This window comes from Salmo salar, chromosome ssa07 (genome assembly GCF_905237065.1).
Source record: "Salmo salar chromosome ssa07, Ssal_v3.1, whole genome shotgun sequence".
Lineage (NCBI taxonomy): Eukaryota > Metazoa > Chordata > Actinopteri > Salmoniformes > Salmonidae > Salmo > Salmo salar.
Window position 1 is genome coordinate 17,710,816 of NC_059448.1, and position 14,809 is coordinate 17,725,624.

The window sequence follows — 14,809 nt, forward strand, 5'->3', positions numbered from 1 at the left end:
AATTCAAGAATCAATGTCGAGGCTATCCAAAGCACTTTTTAACTCCGATGTCACGCTTCTTACGACGTGGACAAAAGTAGCTGCGGAGCTCTGAAAGAGCGAGTAACGCCACCTAAAAGCATTTATCCCCCCCACAGAAATGGCTTCCAGCTCAAAGAAGAAGGGGATATCGAGGTTGTGATGAGGAGAAGTGGCAAAAAATAACACATTACTTCTAAATTTCTTCTTCAGTGTTTGGCATGATTATACATTCCCAGTTAAATGTCTGGTGAAATAGGTCAATGGGATTTCTAAAGTTTGGGCTGTTTCTTTCTTTCTTTCTTCTCCTCTCTTGTCAACGGAGACTGAGCAATACGATTAGAATGAGGGAAAGAGATGAGCTCTGTAGAGAAAGAGAGGAGGGAGAGAGAGGGTGAAAGAGAAAGCGAGACAGGGAAGATAGACAGAGGCACACACATACATATGAGGAGAGAGGGAGAGAGGGTGAAAGAGAAACTTCTCCTCTGTCACTTTCTGATTGGCTGAGAGAGAGACTGAGATAAGAAGACCAAGAATGTGAGAGAGGAAGAAATGGGGAGATACATGGAAGCTATCAGTTCAGTACACAAGGGGCACATCTCTTTATCTTGACATTAAAGAAACAATTTCATTACACCATTTCTCTCGGGACTATGCATATGAGGGCAATCAGTAAATAGAAAAGGTAATTATTTTCTAGAAGTCAGCGCCTCTGTACCTGTATATGTCAAGACATCAAACTCAGACATTTTTACATAATTTATTATGGAGATACTAGTTAATTAGCAGCTAAATTATTCAGATATTTATATTAGGTAAATGAGTTCTCTGGCCGTTGAATATTTTATAGGGCCTGTCAAAATATAAGAAGTTAAGTTTGGCCAAATACAAATGTGCCTCCCTTGCTAATTTGTGAAAATGTTCATCGGCACAAATCTCCATCGGCGACTGTGATTGAATGTTACAATTAAACGTCCTAATTCAGAATCAATCTATATCTATCTATATACATGATATATTTGCGGCTTAATTGGAAAGCACGTTTGGAAACGGCTTCCTGAGCGACTTTCTACATCACAGCCTAAATAAATTCCCCCTGTAATGAATTAAAGTTGAATATTCGTGGGGCTTAATAAAATAGGCCGTAACAGTGAATTATTTAAATGTTAATTAATGTTTCAGCATTCAAACCTGCAATAGGCACATATTATCCCATACAGACTATCACAAAAGGCCAATCTTGCTGCTCGTTAGGCGCAATACTAACTTCTCCTTATATTTCATGCAATCAATTCCGGAGCAGTTATCTCATCCATACTGCTCCCTAGCTAGTCACATGGAAAGATGAATCAATCAGTAATGAGAGACACGGGCTGGGAAATTACTCATTCAGTCCAATCTGGAATTTCAAGCAAAAATTACGTACTTTGACAAGCTTAAATCATAGGGAAATAACTCAACCTATTTTGTTTAACTTCCAATTTGATACTGAAAAGAACCACTTTATTATTGCGTTACCAAATTGAATGTGTGCAAAATGTGTTTTGGGAGTTGGTAGGACTATTTGTTGCACAGTTTTGTATGATTCTAACTGAATTGTATTATTGATATGTCATAAAATGATTATTAGTGTGTTCATTTGCTGTTTTCCACACTTAATCTCTACCCTCGATGACATCATAGGGGGTAATTTTCTTATAACCTTTTCTTCTCATCCTTTTGACTGGAGAAAGTAGAACAATGCTGTTTTCACATATGAAGACATTGGTATGGTGCTGGAGAGAATAATTATGGTGTTTTGAAAAAGTAGTGAACTACCCCTTTACCATACTTATATTCTGCTCTTAAAGGTCCAATGCAGCCATTTTTATCTCAATATCAAATAATTTCTGGGTAACAATGAAGTACTTTACTGTTCTTGTTTTCAATTGAAATGGTCAAAAAGAAACAAAAATTGCTTCTTAGCAAAGAGCAATTTCTCAAGAAAGAATTTTGCTAGGATTTATATGGGAGTGGTTTGAGTGGGGAGGGGAAAACTAATAACTAGCTGTTATTGGCAGAGAGGTTTGGAACTCTCTTTCTTATTTGTCTATTAACTAATTTACCATCTGATGATGTCACCAGGCAGGCGAAAACTCCATCCCACCAAAACAGGCTGAAGTTTCAGGCGGTCTTTTCCATCAGCTCTTACACTAAAAGGGTATTATCATCCTTTTCACAATTTCACAGTATTATTCCAACCTCATAGTGTGGAAATATATAAAACACAGGAAATCGCGTTTTTTACTTCACTGGGCCTTTAATGTTGTTATTCACTCTGTAAAATAAGACGCAAACTTGAATTAACTTTAAAGCATTTATTTTCTGGGCCAAATGTTTTCAAGTCAGGTTAGAGAAGTGGTGTAAAAGATTGTTAAATCTTACATATATTAAAAAAAACCTGCGTAGAAATATTCACTGCTGGTTTCAAATACATTATTGATGGCCGCACAAGAGGTTGTTATTCATCACAAGACAAAAGAGAAATTCATTCTGCTTGACTTAGAGGAGGGCCACGGAGGCATTTTTCACATCTGTTGAAAACAATCTGCATAGCCGACGATACGTCATGCCACAATATGCTTATTAATGCAAACAACAAAGTCGCATAATACATAATACAAATTATGCTTCCCTTCAAACTGGGGCATAAATATTTATATTTTATATTCATCTTATTTGTATGCTAAATATATCATAACGACAGATATGGTTTAGGGAGTTATGGATAGATGGTTTGTGATCATTTTTATTCGTTCAAAACACCTTATTGTGTGATGCCACATTGTGTTCATAATCACTTAATTTCGCAACAAAGCTGTAGTTCCATTTGGTTCCATATGGTGGCAGTGTAAGACAACAAAAATAACCTCCAACGTTCACGCGTATCCAACTGAGTGAAAGGAACATATTTTAACGCTTTAATAACAAAACAACAAATAAATCCACTTATGTAGTTGAAAATAACAAGTAAATATAATTTCATTTGTATAATTTCAGGATTAAGAAAACATTCAATTTTATACCACCTTCTTACGATACTAACACCATACAAACGGGGCTGTTCAATTGTCAATGCCCACTCAAACTTAAGTGAACAATTTCATTAATTTATCAGATAAAAGTTGTCCCTCCCCTAAGTTTCCCGTCAAATTATTTTAGATGCATGATGTGCCATTCAGTGCAGTTTTGCAATGGCTTGCCCATAGAAAGACCAGCCTCAGCTACGCAGGTTCTACAGTCCATTGTACACAGTCCATACAGTAAATGAAGCCAGAATTAACCACACTATGTACATAGAGTCAACACGTGACTTGAGGGAGGATTTTCACCTTGTTCTCTGGGTAGTTTCTCACAGTCGGGAGTTTGTACAGCTGCCGGGGCAGCTGGGGCACGTACACAAATGCCACCCTGGTTTTCTGGTGGCAGGATGACATCTGTTGTTCAGCATGGCTGCTACTGCTACTCTCTGTTCATCATATATGCATAGTCACTTTAACCATACCTACATGTACATACTACCTCAATAAGCCTGACTAACCGGTGTCTGTATGTAGCCTTGCTACTCTTATTTTCAAATGTCTTTTTACTGTTGTTTTATTTCTTTACTTACACACACACACACACACACACCTTTTTTTTCTCGCACTATTGGTTAGAACCTGTAAGTAAGCATTTCACTGTAAGGTCTACACCTGTTGCATTCGGCGCGCGTGACAAATAAACGTTGATTTGATTTGATTTGAAATGTTTTTTTATCCACACTGACAGGCTCATAATACAGTAAATCTATTTGGATGTGTTTAATACCTTTTATTGAATGGCATTGATGGCTTTGAATTCAATAGAATGGAAAGATGAGATGGCAAAACAGGGGCACAACCAAAACTACAGGTCAGGGTTGACGTACAGTACACACTATTGTTCACAAAGGAACATTTGTATGAAAAGGGTTCAGAAAGACACACAAAGGATGTTCCAGTCAGGACCACAAGGGTATGAAGTAAATATTTACATTCCTTACTTTTAGCACAGAAAACGGGTGGAGAGAGAAAAACGGACAGAGCAACATTCAAATCAAACAAAGATGGTAAAGGAGCATATGCTGCAGATAAAGGGGTAAAGACATAAAAACATGTTTAGGAGCGTACAGTATGTCAAAGGAACCATCTGAGACTGAGAGCAGGGGTGTATTGATTTCGCCGATTCTGTTGAAAAACGTTTTGCCACAGAAACCGTTTACTGCGAACGGAAAAAGTTTAGCAACAAAAACGAGAGTTTCTATTGGTCCCGCCCTGTTTTGTTCCGTTTGGTTCTTAAACAGTAAACCGTTTCCATTGCAAGACATAATGAATACACCGCAGGTTGAGTGTCATTTGGGCATTACAAAGGGAGACTGACGACACACGTCACATCTCAAGTCTCTTAGTGACTATCTTTCCTTGCATCATCTGAAAGGACTGAAGAAGTGAGCAAGCCCACCAATAGACCTAGGACTTTTTTGGGTACCTTTTTTACTGTCAAGTTCCTTTCAGAACAGTCATTCTCCATTGAGATGCAGCCATAGCATCTGTCCCTTTTAACTGTGTCGGAGGCTACCATTCAGTAGTCCTGTCCCTGAGTCGTTATGCTGTAACACTGCAGTCCTGTCTCTGAGTCTATAGACCACAGCACTGTAGCCCTGTCCCTGAGTCTATAGACCACAGCACTGCAGTCCTGTCTCTGAGTCTATCGACCACAGCACTGCAGTCCTGTCCCTGAGTCTATAGACCACAGCACTGTAGTCCTGTCCCTGAGTCTATAGACCACAGCACTGTAGTCCTGTCTCTGAGTCTATAGACCACAGCACTGTAGTCCTGTCTCTGAGTCTATAGACCACAGCACTGCAGTCCTGTCTCTGAGTCTATAGACCACAGCACTGTAGTCCTGTCTCTGAGTCTATAGACCACAGCACTGTAGTCCTGTCTCTGAGTCTATAGACCACAGCACTGTAGTCCTGTCCCTGAGTCTATAGACCACAGCACTGTAGTCCTGTCTCTGAGTCTATAGACCACAGCACTGTAGTCCTGTCTCTGAGTCTATAGACCACAGCACTGTAGTCCTGTCTCTGAGTCTATAGACCACAGCTCTGCAGTCCTGTCCCTGAGTCTATAGACCACAGCACTGTAGTCCGGTCTCAGAGTCTATAGACCACAGCACTGTAGTCCTGTCTCTGAGTCTATAGACTACAGTAAAGTAGTTCTGTCTCTGAGTCTATAGACCACGGGACTATTTCATCTGACTACTGTCTGATACACCAGAAGTATCATAATTCTTCCTACTGTTTGGATCCTTTAAGAGAGCTGTCTGACTTTACCTCAGCCCTCAATGGGAGGATCCTTTACCTCAGCCCCCTATGGGCGGACCCTTTACCTCACCCCCCTATGGGTCGATCCTTTACCTCAGCCCCCTAAGGGCAGAGCCTTTACCTCAGCCCCCTAAGGGCAGAGCCTTTACCTCAGCCCCCTAAGGGCAGAGCCTTTACCTCAGCCCCCTATGGGCGGATCCTTTACCTCAGCCCCCTAAGGGCGGAGCCTTTACCTCAGCCCCCTAAGGGCGGATCCTTTACCTCAGCCCCCTATGGGCGGATCCTTTACCTCAGCCCCTATGGGCGGATCCTTTACCTCAGCCCCTATGGGCGGATCCTTTACCTCAGCCCCCTAAGGGCGGATCCTTTACCTCAGCCCCCTATGGGCGGATCCTTTACCTCAGCCCCCTAAGGGCGGATCCTTTACCTCAGCCCCCTATGGGCGGATCCTTTACCTCAGCCCCCTATGGGCGGATCCTTTACCTCAGCCCCCTATGTGCGGATCCTTTACCTCAGCCCCCTATGGGCGGAGCCTTTACATTTTACAATAAGAACAAATCTGAAGATGCCTTTTACCATTGAAGCTGAAAAGGACCGTTTCCCTTGTATATGTACAGTACGGTATGTACCCAGACTTTTCCCCTGCCACTGAATAGCACAGCGAACAAACCTTGAGCAGAAGTGCACAATTTGCTTACATTTGGTTGGTAAATGTTTTTCCATTCAAATCTTTGTCCTCGTCCTGCACATTTGAATGTGCGTAAATCTCTTCCCTCATAATGTACTGACTTCCCAGTAACCCCTGTGCATAATCTCTGATTCACTGTTTGTAAATACAAATCTGCATTAGACTATGTGATCATTCATACCTGGGTATGGGCTCCTGTCTGGCGCCACTCCCTACCCAGGCCAAGTAGGATTTACTCTTAGTGTTACATCAAGCGCTCACTCAACTCTAACCCTCCACTGGGCACAATGAGTGGCATTGTGTATTTTTTTCACCATGAGGGCTGTATAGGATCTCAAAAAACCCTCAACTGAGCCATATAGGGGCCTTGCGGGTTGAGATATAAGATTACACACACACATTCAAACACACACACAAAGATACAGACACACACACAAAGATCCAGACCCACACATACGAGAATGCGCACGCAGGCACACAGACAAAGACACAGAAACACACACACACACACTCCTCTGTAGACTTGTGCCCCCGACCAACCCTGCATTGGCAACAACAGCTTGGCCTGGATGGCTTACAGTTGGCTCCATCCTCTTTGTAGGGAATTCTCCATCCTCCTCTACCCTCCAAAAACCCTTTGTACAGATTGACTGGGAATTGGGCAGGATATAATACAAATTAGCATCCACTTGAATAAACGTAACACTCTTTGGCCGGGTTCTTGCAGTTCTATGCCAAAGTCAGGGAAGAAATCAGACAAAATCACTTCCTTGCGAAGGGAGCCGAATGAGCTTAGCACTGTTTTACAAAACATTTTCAGGGTTGACAGAGAAAAGTGGTGAGAAGGAACGTCTTAAAGACTTCACAACTACAATGTGTTTCAGATGGGCTTCAAATCAAAATGGCATGAAGGAACACTCCAATGGACCAAGCTTGGTTGTAGTTGATTAGAACAGAACGTTGAGCAAAAAAATAGCTTTTATTGGCTGATTTGGCTGATTTGCTCTGTGCCCATTGGCTCTTTAGTTATTTGTCCTGGTCTGAGATCTGTACTTGGAGATGATCCCGGAGTACCCCCTTCCAGAGTGGTACGCGGTCCACGGTCACTCTGGTCGAGAGAAGTCCATGTGGAACAGGCCGAAGCGAACCCGTCGGCCCATTCAAAGTTATCCAGGAAGGACCATGTGAAGTAACCTAGCACGTCAACACCATCCTCTCTGAGATCTAGAACAAAGAGACAAACAACAAGTTCATAACAGACGGTGCTATACTTATTAAATACGTGACAATGCACATTAAGGAATAATCGAAAATACTTTTTTTGCACGTTACAAAATAACAAGATCCCGTTTTATTATGATAGCCATAGTCTCTCTCTCGCTCAACCTTTCTCTGTTGACGTGAAATAGCCTACATACCTAAGACAACAGAACAGGATCATCAAATTGGAATCAGGTGACTCAGCCCCCGTAGTTTCTGGATCTTGCATATACACTAGGATTTGATGTGCAAAGCAACCTTTCAGAGGTTGAAATAGTACAAGAAGCGACTGGTCAAATTGAATTTCAGAAGAAAGTAACATTCTAAAATGATAGATTCTCCATAATATGCAGTACCTCTATTGTGGCCTGCTGTGGTCATTACCTCTGGCTACTCCCTGGATGATGTCCTGGTAAAACCTACAGTGCTGGATGTCTTTCATGTCCACTGGCCCCACCTGGGAGAAGCCATTTTCTGTGATGTAGACCGCAGGGTTATTGAATGTGTCCTGTGAAAAGTGGTAGCTATCATTGTCCAACAAGGCCTGAGTTCACTAATAACAGTCAAACAACACAGTGTGTGTGTGTGTGTGTGTGTGTGTGTGTGTGTGTGTCTGTTGCACTGTTACAGGACTCCACTCATGCTAATGGAAAGTGACAGCCAGCAAGAGAAGGAAATTGCTCATTTTCAAATAGTGTTCACCTGAAGCAATCAATGTGACACAATTCGATGTGACAACTGTAATGGATGTTCAATCTGTTTACTGTGCAAAAAATAAACAATAGCAATCAACTCTATTAATGTTAAATGCTTTCTCCTCACTCAAGGTTTGGCTCAAATTTGATTGACTCAATGCAGGTGATTCAATTCATGAATTGAATAACTCTCATGGAAAATCACAGGAAATGATCGATTCTCAAACTTCAATTTATCCTTTGAATTGACTGCTTTTAAATGGAGCTGAGGTGGGTTGGTGGAAGCTGTGAAGTGGACATTTTGAAAAGTATTTTCAAAGTATTGGAACAGGGCCCTTGTCCTCTTTACCCCTAATGTACTTCAGCAGTTTCCTCAGGTCGTCAGGAACCACGGCCAGCCATGACACCCCACACAGCGGCCAGGATGGGTCCCCCCCCCCCGCCTCTTGGTCACTCTTCAACCCCAAAACTCCATAGGCTCCACCCTCCAAGACGTCTAGTAGTTCAACGCAAAGATGTCAGCCTTAACAAAAAGAATAGGCTCGTCCTTGGAGAACCTGGACAGTCTAGATCCTTCGTAACCCAGTCCTTTGCATTTGACCTCAAAACTAGACCTCATCACTTCTTGGTAGTCCCCGGTCACAAACATGGGCCAGGCGAACCAGCCTAAGGAAAAGGTGTGGTAGCGACAGTTCAGCCCAGTTTTTTTGCCCTGTAGAATCCACTGTAGCTGTGGGCACATAGGATGTTGTGGACCAACAGTTTGTCAGCCATCCCTGGTTATTTTATCCCCCGGGGCAAAGATGCCATCCTCATGGCCCAGTTTAGCGCACAAGTATGGCTCGTTCGACGTCATCCACAGTTTCAAAAGCAGAAGCGGGCGTAGCTGTCAAATACAGCCGCCATCTCAGGTGATTTCCAATCTCCCTGGTCCTGGAGAGCTTGTGGCAGGTTAAAGTGGTACAAACCATAGGCAACACGTCAGCAAGTCATGGATCACTTTGTTGTAGGATCCCGCACCTGCATGACAGAGACACGTAGTATAGTAGTGAATCATGGTATCAAGGCCAAATGAGGCTTAAAGCAGGGACCCTGCAATTTACAAGACAAGCACACAACAGACTGTGCCAAAAGGGTCCAGACCCCTTGACAGAGTTTATGGCACTATATTCTTTTTGACAAAAGCCTGGTTGTAACACAATAATAACGTATGATATGTCTTTTTTCAGCACATTATATGCCATAGCCATTTACCACAAATAAATACTGAAGGAATTCTGAATAACCACTACACAGACTCAAGGTAAGTCTTCAAGATGGGTCCTCTGAGTTAGGCTCCCTTTTTTATTGACATGTTGTGTTGTCCCGGCCGGTAGCAGGCGGGTCCAGGGCAGAGACAGGCGGTAGTGGGTCAGGCCTATCTGGCAGATGCACTTCAGGTTCTCTTCCCAGAGCTCATAGCTGTTACGGGGGTTAGTGCTATCCGGGATCTTTGGGACGTCTCTACCCTGAACTCTAACCTTAACCCCTACCCTAACTTTAACCATAATCCTTACCTAACCCTAACCTTAACCTGTACCTTAACCATTTTAAATGTAAACTTCAATGGGGTAGGGAAGTCCCACGGATCCCGGATAGCATGGACCCTGTTACAGGTGACGTCTCCACTCTAGTCCTCAAACACGAGTCTGGCCCCCTCATGACAGAGTGTGTCTCAAATGTTTGGTCCATTGTTATCTGCGCCCCATCCCCCTGCAAGGATTCACTTCATAGCAGTATAGATCAGACATAGTATTATTGTTTTACTAAAGAAAAATATGCTGGTTACAATTCCTAAAAGTAGCTATTGTATATAAACTACCGTGAGTCTATATAGATGTAGCGTCTTAATTTGAGCCAGTTTGATACAGCAGGAAAATGATCCTGCAGGAACAGGAAATGTGAATTATTATGTGGATTGTAAGTAGCCCTTTACACTCGTACCCATATATGGGTTGAAAATGGCAGATTTGGGCACTACTAAGTGCTTAAATTGGAACGTAGGGGCTGTACAGTAAAATCCTATATATGATGTCAGAGCTCTGGCTCTGCGCTTTACATCGCTGTATGACTGACAGCGGTTCTGAACTTGAGCACAGTGCGTGACAAGAAGCCCTCATCCATCCCGGTAATTGGGCAACTTTTGCAAATGTTTTGTTGTCTGAGTGAGGGAAATGCTGTAAGTTAAGATGACTCATTGAGGATTGTAATAAATAGGTCTGGTCTACAATGTTGATGTCATACAAGCAAGCCAAAAACCTGTGAGTCCAAATGTGCACTCCAAATCATAATTCATGTAATATACAGTGTCAACGTTTATAATCACTATGTTTGATGTACAGTTACAAGATGACATGTCCCGAGTGGCGCAGCAGTCTAAGGCACTGCATATCAGTGCTAGAGATGTCACCACAGACCTGGTTCGAGTCCAGGCTGTATCTGAACTGGTTGTGATTGGGAGTCCCATAGCGCCGCGCACAATTGGCCCAGTGTCGTCCGGGTTAGGGTTTGGCCGGGGTAGGCCATCAATGTAAATAAGAATTTGTTCTTAACTGACTTGCCTAGTTAAATAAAGGTTAAATAAAACATACATATACATATATATATATAAAATACCCTGGGATGTTTGGAACAGAATGAGCCTGTTTATTGTGGAGAAAATTTGCCGCAGCACACACACCTGAATGCACTCATGACTCCTTTCTATGAGCACCTAAATTACGGTCTGTTTCTCTGAATTTACTTGTGAAACCCTAACACTGAACGATCGTATTTTAGAACTTAGCTAGTCATGTTGACAATAGAACAAGCTTTCAAATCATGCCCACCCGACCCAGATTGCGATTTATAATGGACCGTTTTTGGACTGAGTAAACAACAAACGTAATTGTGTAATGGCGGGGATGCAGGGTAGTGTACCAAGTGAATCAACTACCAGTGTGCTTCTTCTAGTTCCTCAAAGGCACAGCTAGGATAGCTGAAGAACAGTTAAACACTGTTCTTTTAGTCATAAAAGGGCATTGAAATTGCTTAGGAACTGTGCACACTTTGGAGAGGTGTGTGTCCACTTGGAGACACCAGTTAATCCTCTCACACAAACTCTTGTAATATTTTGGTCTTATGTTGTACCTACCCCACATTTTCCAGGAATAATCTTATCATGTTACTGAATGCATCCAGAGTATTTTCAGATTTCGTTACCAACAAATGGGGTTTAAAGTACAGTAAATGTAAAATGCACATAAAATCAACAGTGGATTCAGTCTTGTGTCAGGCAGGTGAACTGTTGTGTACACGCCTTTTTGAACCTCAAATTCGCTACACGTTTTAAATGTCCTTCATTGCAGGAAAGTTCTCCTGCAACAAGGTGATGAAATTAACATCCTACATCTGCTGCTCATACAAAACTTCATTCATGTTTCAATTATTAGGCTAATATCAAGACATGATGCACTGGCTGAGGGAAACAGTCAGTCCCGTTTTGCATTGGCCCAGGGCCAGCTCCAGGCATAAGCGACATAAACGCTATGGGGCCCTGGTCCCAAATAAATACAACACCAGTCAAATGTTTGGACACACCTACTCTTTCATGGGTTTTTCTTTATTTTTACTATTTTCTATATTGCAGAATAATAGTGAAGACATCAAAACTATGAAATAACACATATGGAATCATGTAGTAACCTAAAAAGTGTTAAACAAATATTTTATATTTGAGATTATTCAAAGTAGCCACCCTTTGCCTTGATGACAGCTTTGCACACTCTTAGCATTCTCTTAACCAGCTTCACCTAGAATGCTTTTCCAAAAGTCTTGAAGGAGTTCCCACATATCCTGAGCACTTGTTGGCTGCTTTTCCTTCACTCTGCGGTCCAACTCGTCCAAAACCATCTCAACTTGGTTGAGCTCGTGGGATTGTGGAGGCCAGGACATCTGATGCAGCACTCCATCACTCTCCTTCTTGGTCAAATAGCCCTAACACAGCCTGGAGGTGTGTTGGGTCATTGTCCTGTTGAAAAACAAATGATGTGTGCCTTGAATTCTAAATAAATCACTGACAGTGTCACCAGCAAAGCACCCTCACACCATCACACCTCCTCCTCCATGCTTCACGGTGGGAACCACAAATGCAGAGATTATCCATTCACCCTACTCCGCCTCTCACAAAGACACAGCGGTTGGAACCAAAAATCGCCAATTTGGACTCCAGACCAAAGGACAGATTTTCACCGGTCTAATGTCCATTACTCATGTTTCTTGGCCCAAGCAAGTCTCTTATTATTGGTGTCCTTCAGTAGTGGTTTCTTTGCAGCAATTCAACCATGAAGGCCTGATTCATGCAGTCTCCTGTGAACAGTTGATGTTGAGATGTGTTTGTTACTTGAACTCTGTGAAGCATTTATTTGGGCTGCAATTTCTAAGGCTGGTAACTCTAATGAACTTATCCTCTGCAGCAGAGGAAACTCTGGGTCTTCCTTTCCTGTTGTGGTCCTCATGAGAGACAGTTTCATCATAGCTGCACTTGAAGAAAGTTTCAAAGTTCTTGAAATGTTCCGGATTGACTGACCTTCATGTCTTAAAGCAATGATAGACTATCGTTTCTCTTTGCTTATTTGAGCTGTTTTTGCCATAATATGGACTTGGTCTTATACCAAATAGGGCTATCTTCTGTATACCACCTCTACCTTGTCACAACACAACACAACTGATTGGCTCAAACGCATCAAGAAATAACGAAATTCCACAAATTAGCTTTTAACAAGGCACACCTGTTAATTTAAATGCATTCCAGATGACTACCTCATGAAGCTGGTTGAGAGAATGCCACGAGTGTGCAAAGCTGTCATCAAGGCAAAGGGTTGCTACTTTGAAAAATCTAAAATCGAATATCTATTTTGATTTGTTTAACACTTTTTTGGTTCCTACATGATTCCATATGTGTTATTTCATAGTTTTGATGTCTTCACTATTATTCTACAAGTATAAAATTGTAAAAGTGAAGAAAAAGCCTTGAATGAGTAGGAGTGTCCAAACTTTTGACTGGTACTGTATATATATATATATATTGTAACTCAGTCGGGGTCTCAACTTACTGTTGAGAGTTAGAATAGTAGAACACACAAGGCGCACGTTCGAAATTTGGTTGTGAATCAGTAATTTTTGTCTTGTTTTGTCAGTCACTGACAGTAAATCAATTAGCCATGTCAGCTCAAAAATGTACCGACTGGGCACGTGTCAAGGGGCCCTGACACCCCATTGTGTCACATCCTGACCAGTAAAGGGGTTATTTGTTATTTTAGTTTGGTCAGGACGTGGCAGGGGGTGTATGTTTAGAGTGTTTCGGGGTTTGTTGGGCTATGGTATTATGTAAGAGGGGTGTTTGTTTAGAGTGTTACGGGGTTTTTGGTCTATGTTCTAGGTTAGTGTTTTTCTATGTTCAGTCTAGTTTTCCGCTTCTATGTTTAGGGTTTGTTGATTGACCTTCAATTGGAGGCAGCTGTTCCTCGTTGCCTCTGATTGAAGGTCCTATGTATAGGGGTGTTTGTGCTATGGGGGTTTGTGGGTAGTTGTTTCCTGTTTTGTGTCTGTGCACCTGACAGGACTGTTTAGTGTCATTCGTTGTTTTGTATACGTGATTTGTTTGTTTTTCCTTCTTTTGATTTAATAAAGAGGATGAGTATACACGTTCCCGCTGCACCTTGGTCCAATCCTTACGACACCAGTTACACATTGATTTTGTTAGGCACTCTCACGCAGGTATCATTAACATGGCATAAGTCATGGCAAAATGTGTAGAATTGCTGGAAATTAGCTTTAAAACTGCAGAAATGTCTCTCAATCCCATGGCTTAAATCGGTAGAATTGCAGGAAATTAGCTTTAAAATGAATACATTTTCTCTCCCTGCCCGATGGCTAAATTTGTAGAACGGCAGAAAACTTGATTTAAATCTGCAAAAATAATATCTAGCCCATGACAAAATGAGTAGAATTGCATGAAATTTGTTATAAAATTGCAAAGTTCTCTCCGCCCCACGGCAAAATGCGTAGAACTGCAGAAAGCATGCTTAAAACAGATCTATTTTCTCTAAACCCAATGGCCAAATGTGTTGAATTGCAGTAAATTAACTTTAACCATGCTTGGTGGGGAGGCTCCCCAAACAAATCTAGCTTAGGGCCCCCAAAAGCTAAAGCCGGCCCTGCTGTAGCCTATAGGTTGTCAGGCTACTTCTTGCACTTGGCCAGAGAATCTCATCTCGGGGACGCGCATTACCTTTCCTAAATCCAATTACTGAACCTAGCTATCTACAAACGCATGAAGAAATGATCACGTGGACAGTTTGACTACAGCCGGTGCCAGACAAACTATTGTTACGTACCCTCGATTTGATAAGGGAATGTTGCCGCGCCCCATGCAAAGTTCGGGAACATGGTTTCATCGTTCTACGCAAACAATTCCATTCAGGGCTGTTGGTTCTATTTGCCTACATGTAAAAAAGTAAATTCTCTTGTCAAATATTGAATAGTCAAGCAGGTAAGAATTGGTACGTAGACTCGGAGCTCTTCACTCGTGGTTGTTCACGATCGATGACGTGAGCTAGCGCTGGACAAATTCTATTTGTAGGCTACAATAAAGATGTAGCCTAGTAAAGAATGGATAGTGGTTAGATGAGGCTAATGTAGGCATATGTATCTGGGAACCTGCACATTGCTCATTAATCACTT

The 14,809-nt window shown here is 42.0% G+C and overlaps 1 pseudogene; it reads right to left on the reverse strand.

Annotated features, from left to right (window-relative positions):
* Positions 1-3,875: 3,875 nt before the first annotated feature.
* On the reverse strand, positions 3,876-14,654 carry LOC106608607 (cytosolic beta-glucosidase-like; annotated as a pseudogene).
* Between the last annotated feature and the right edge of the window lie 155 nt (positions 14,655-14,809).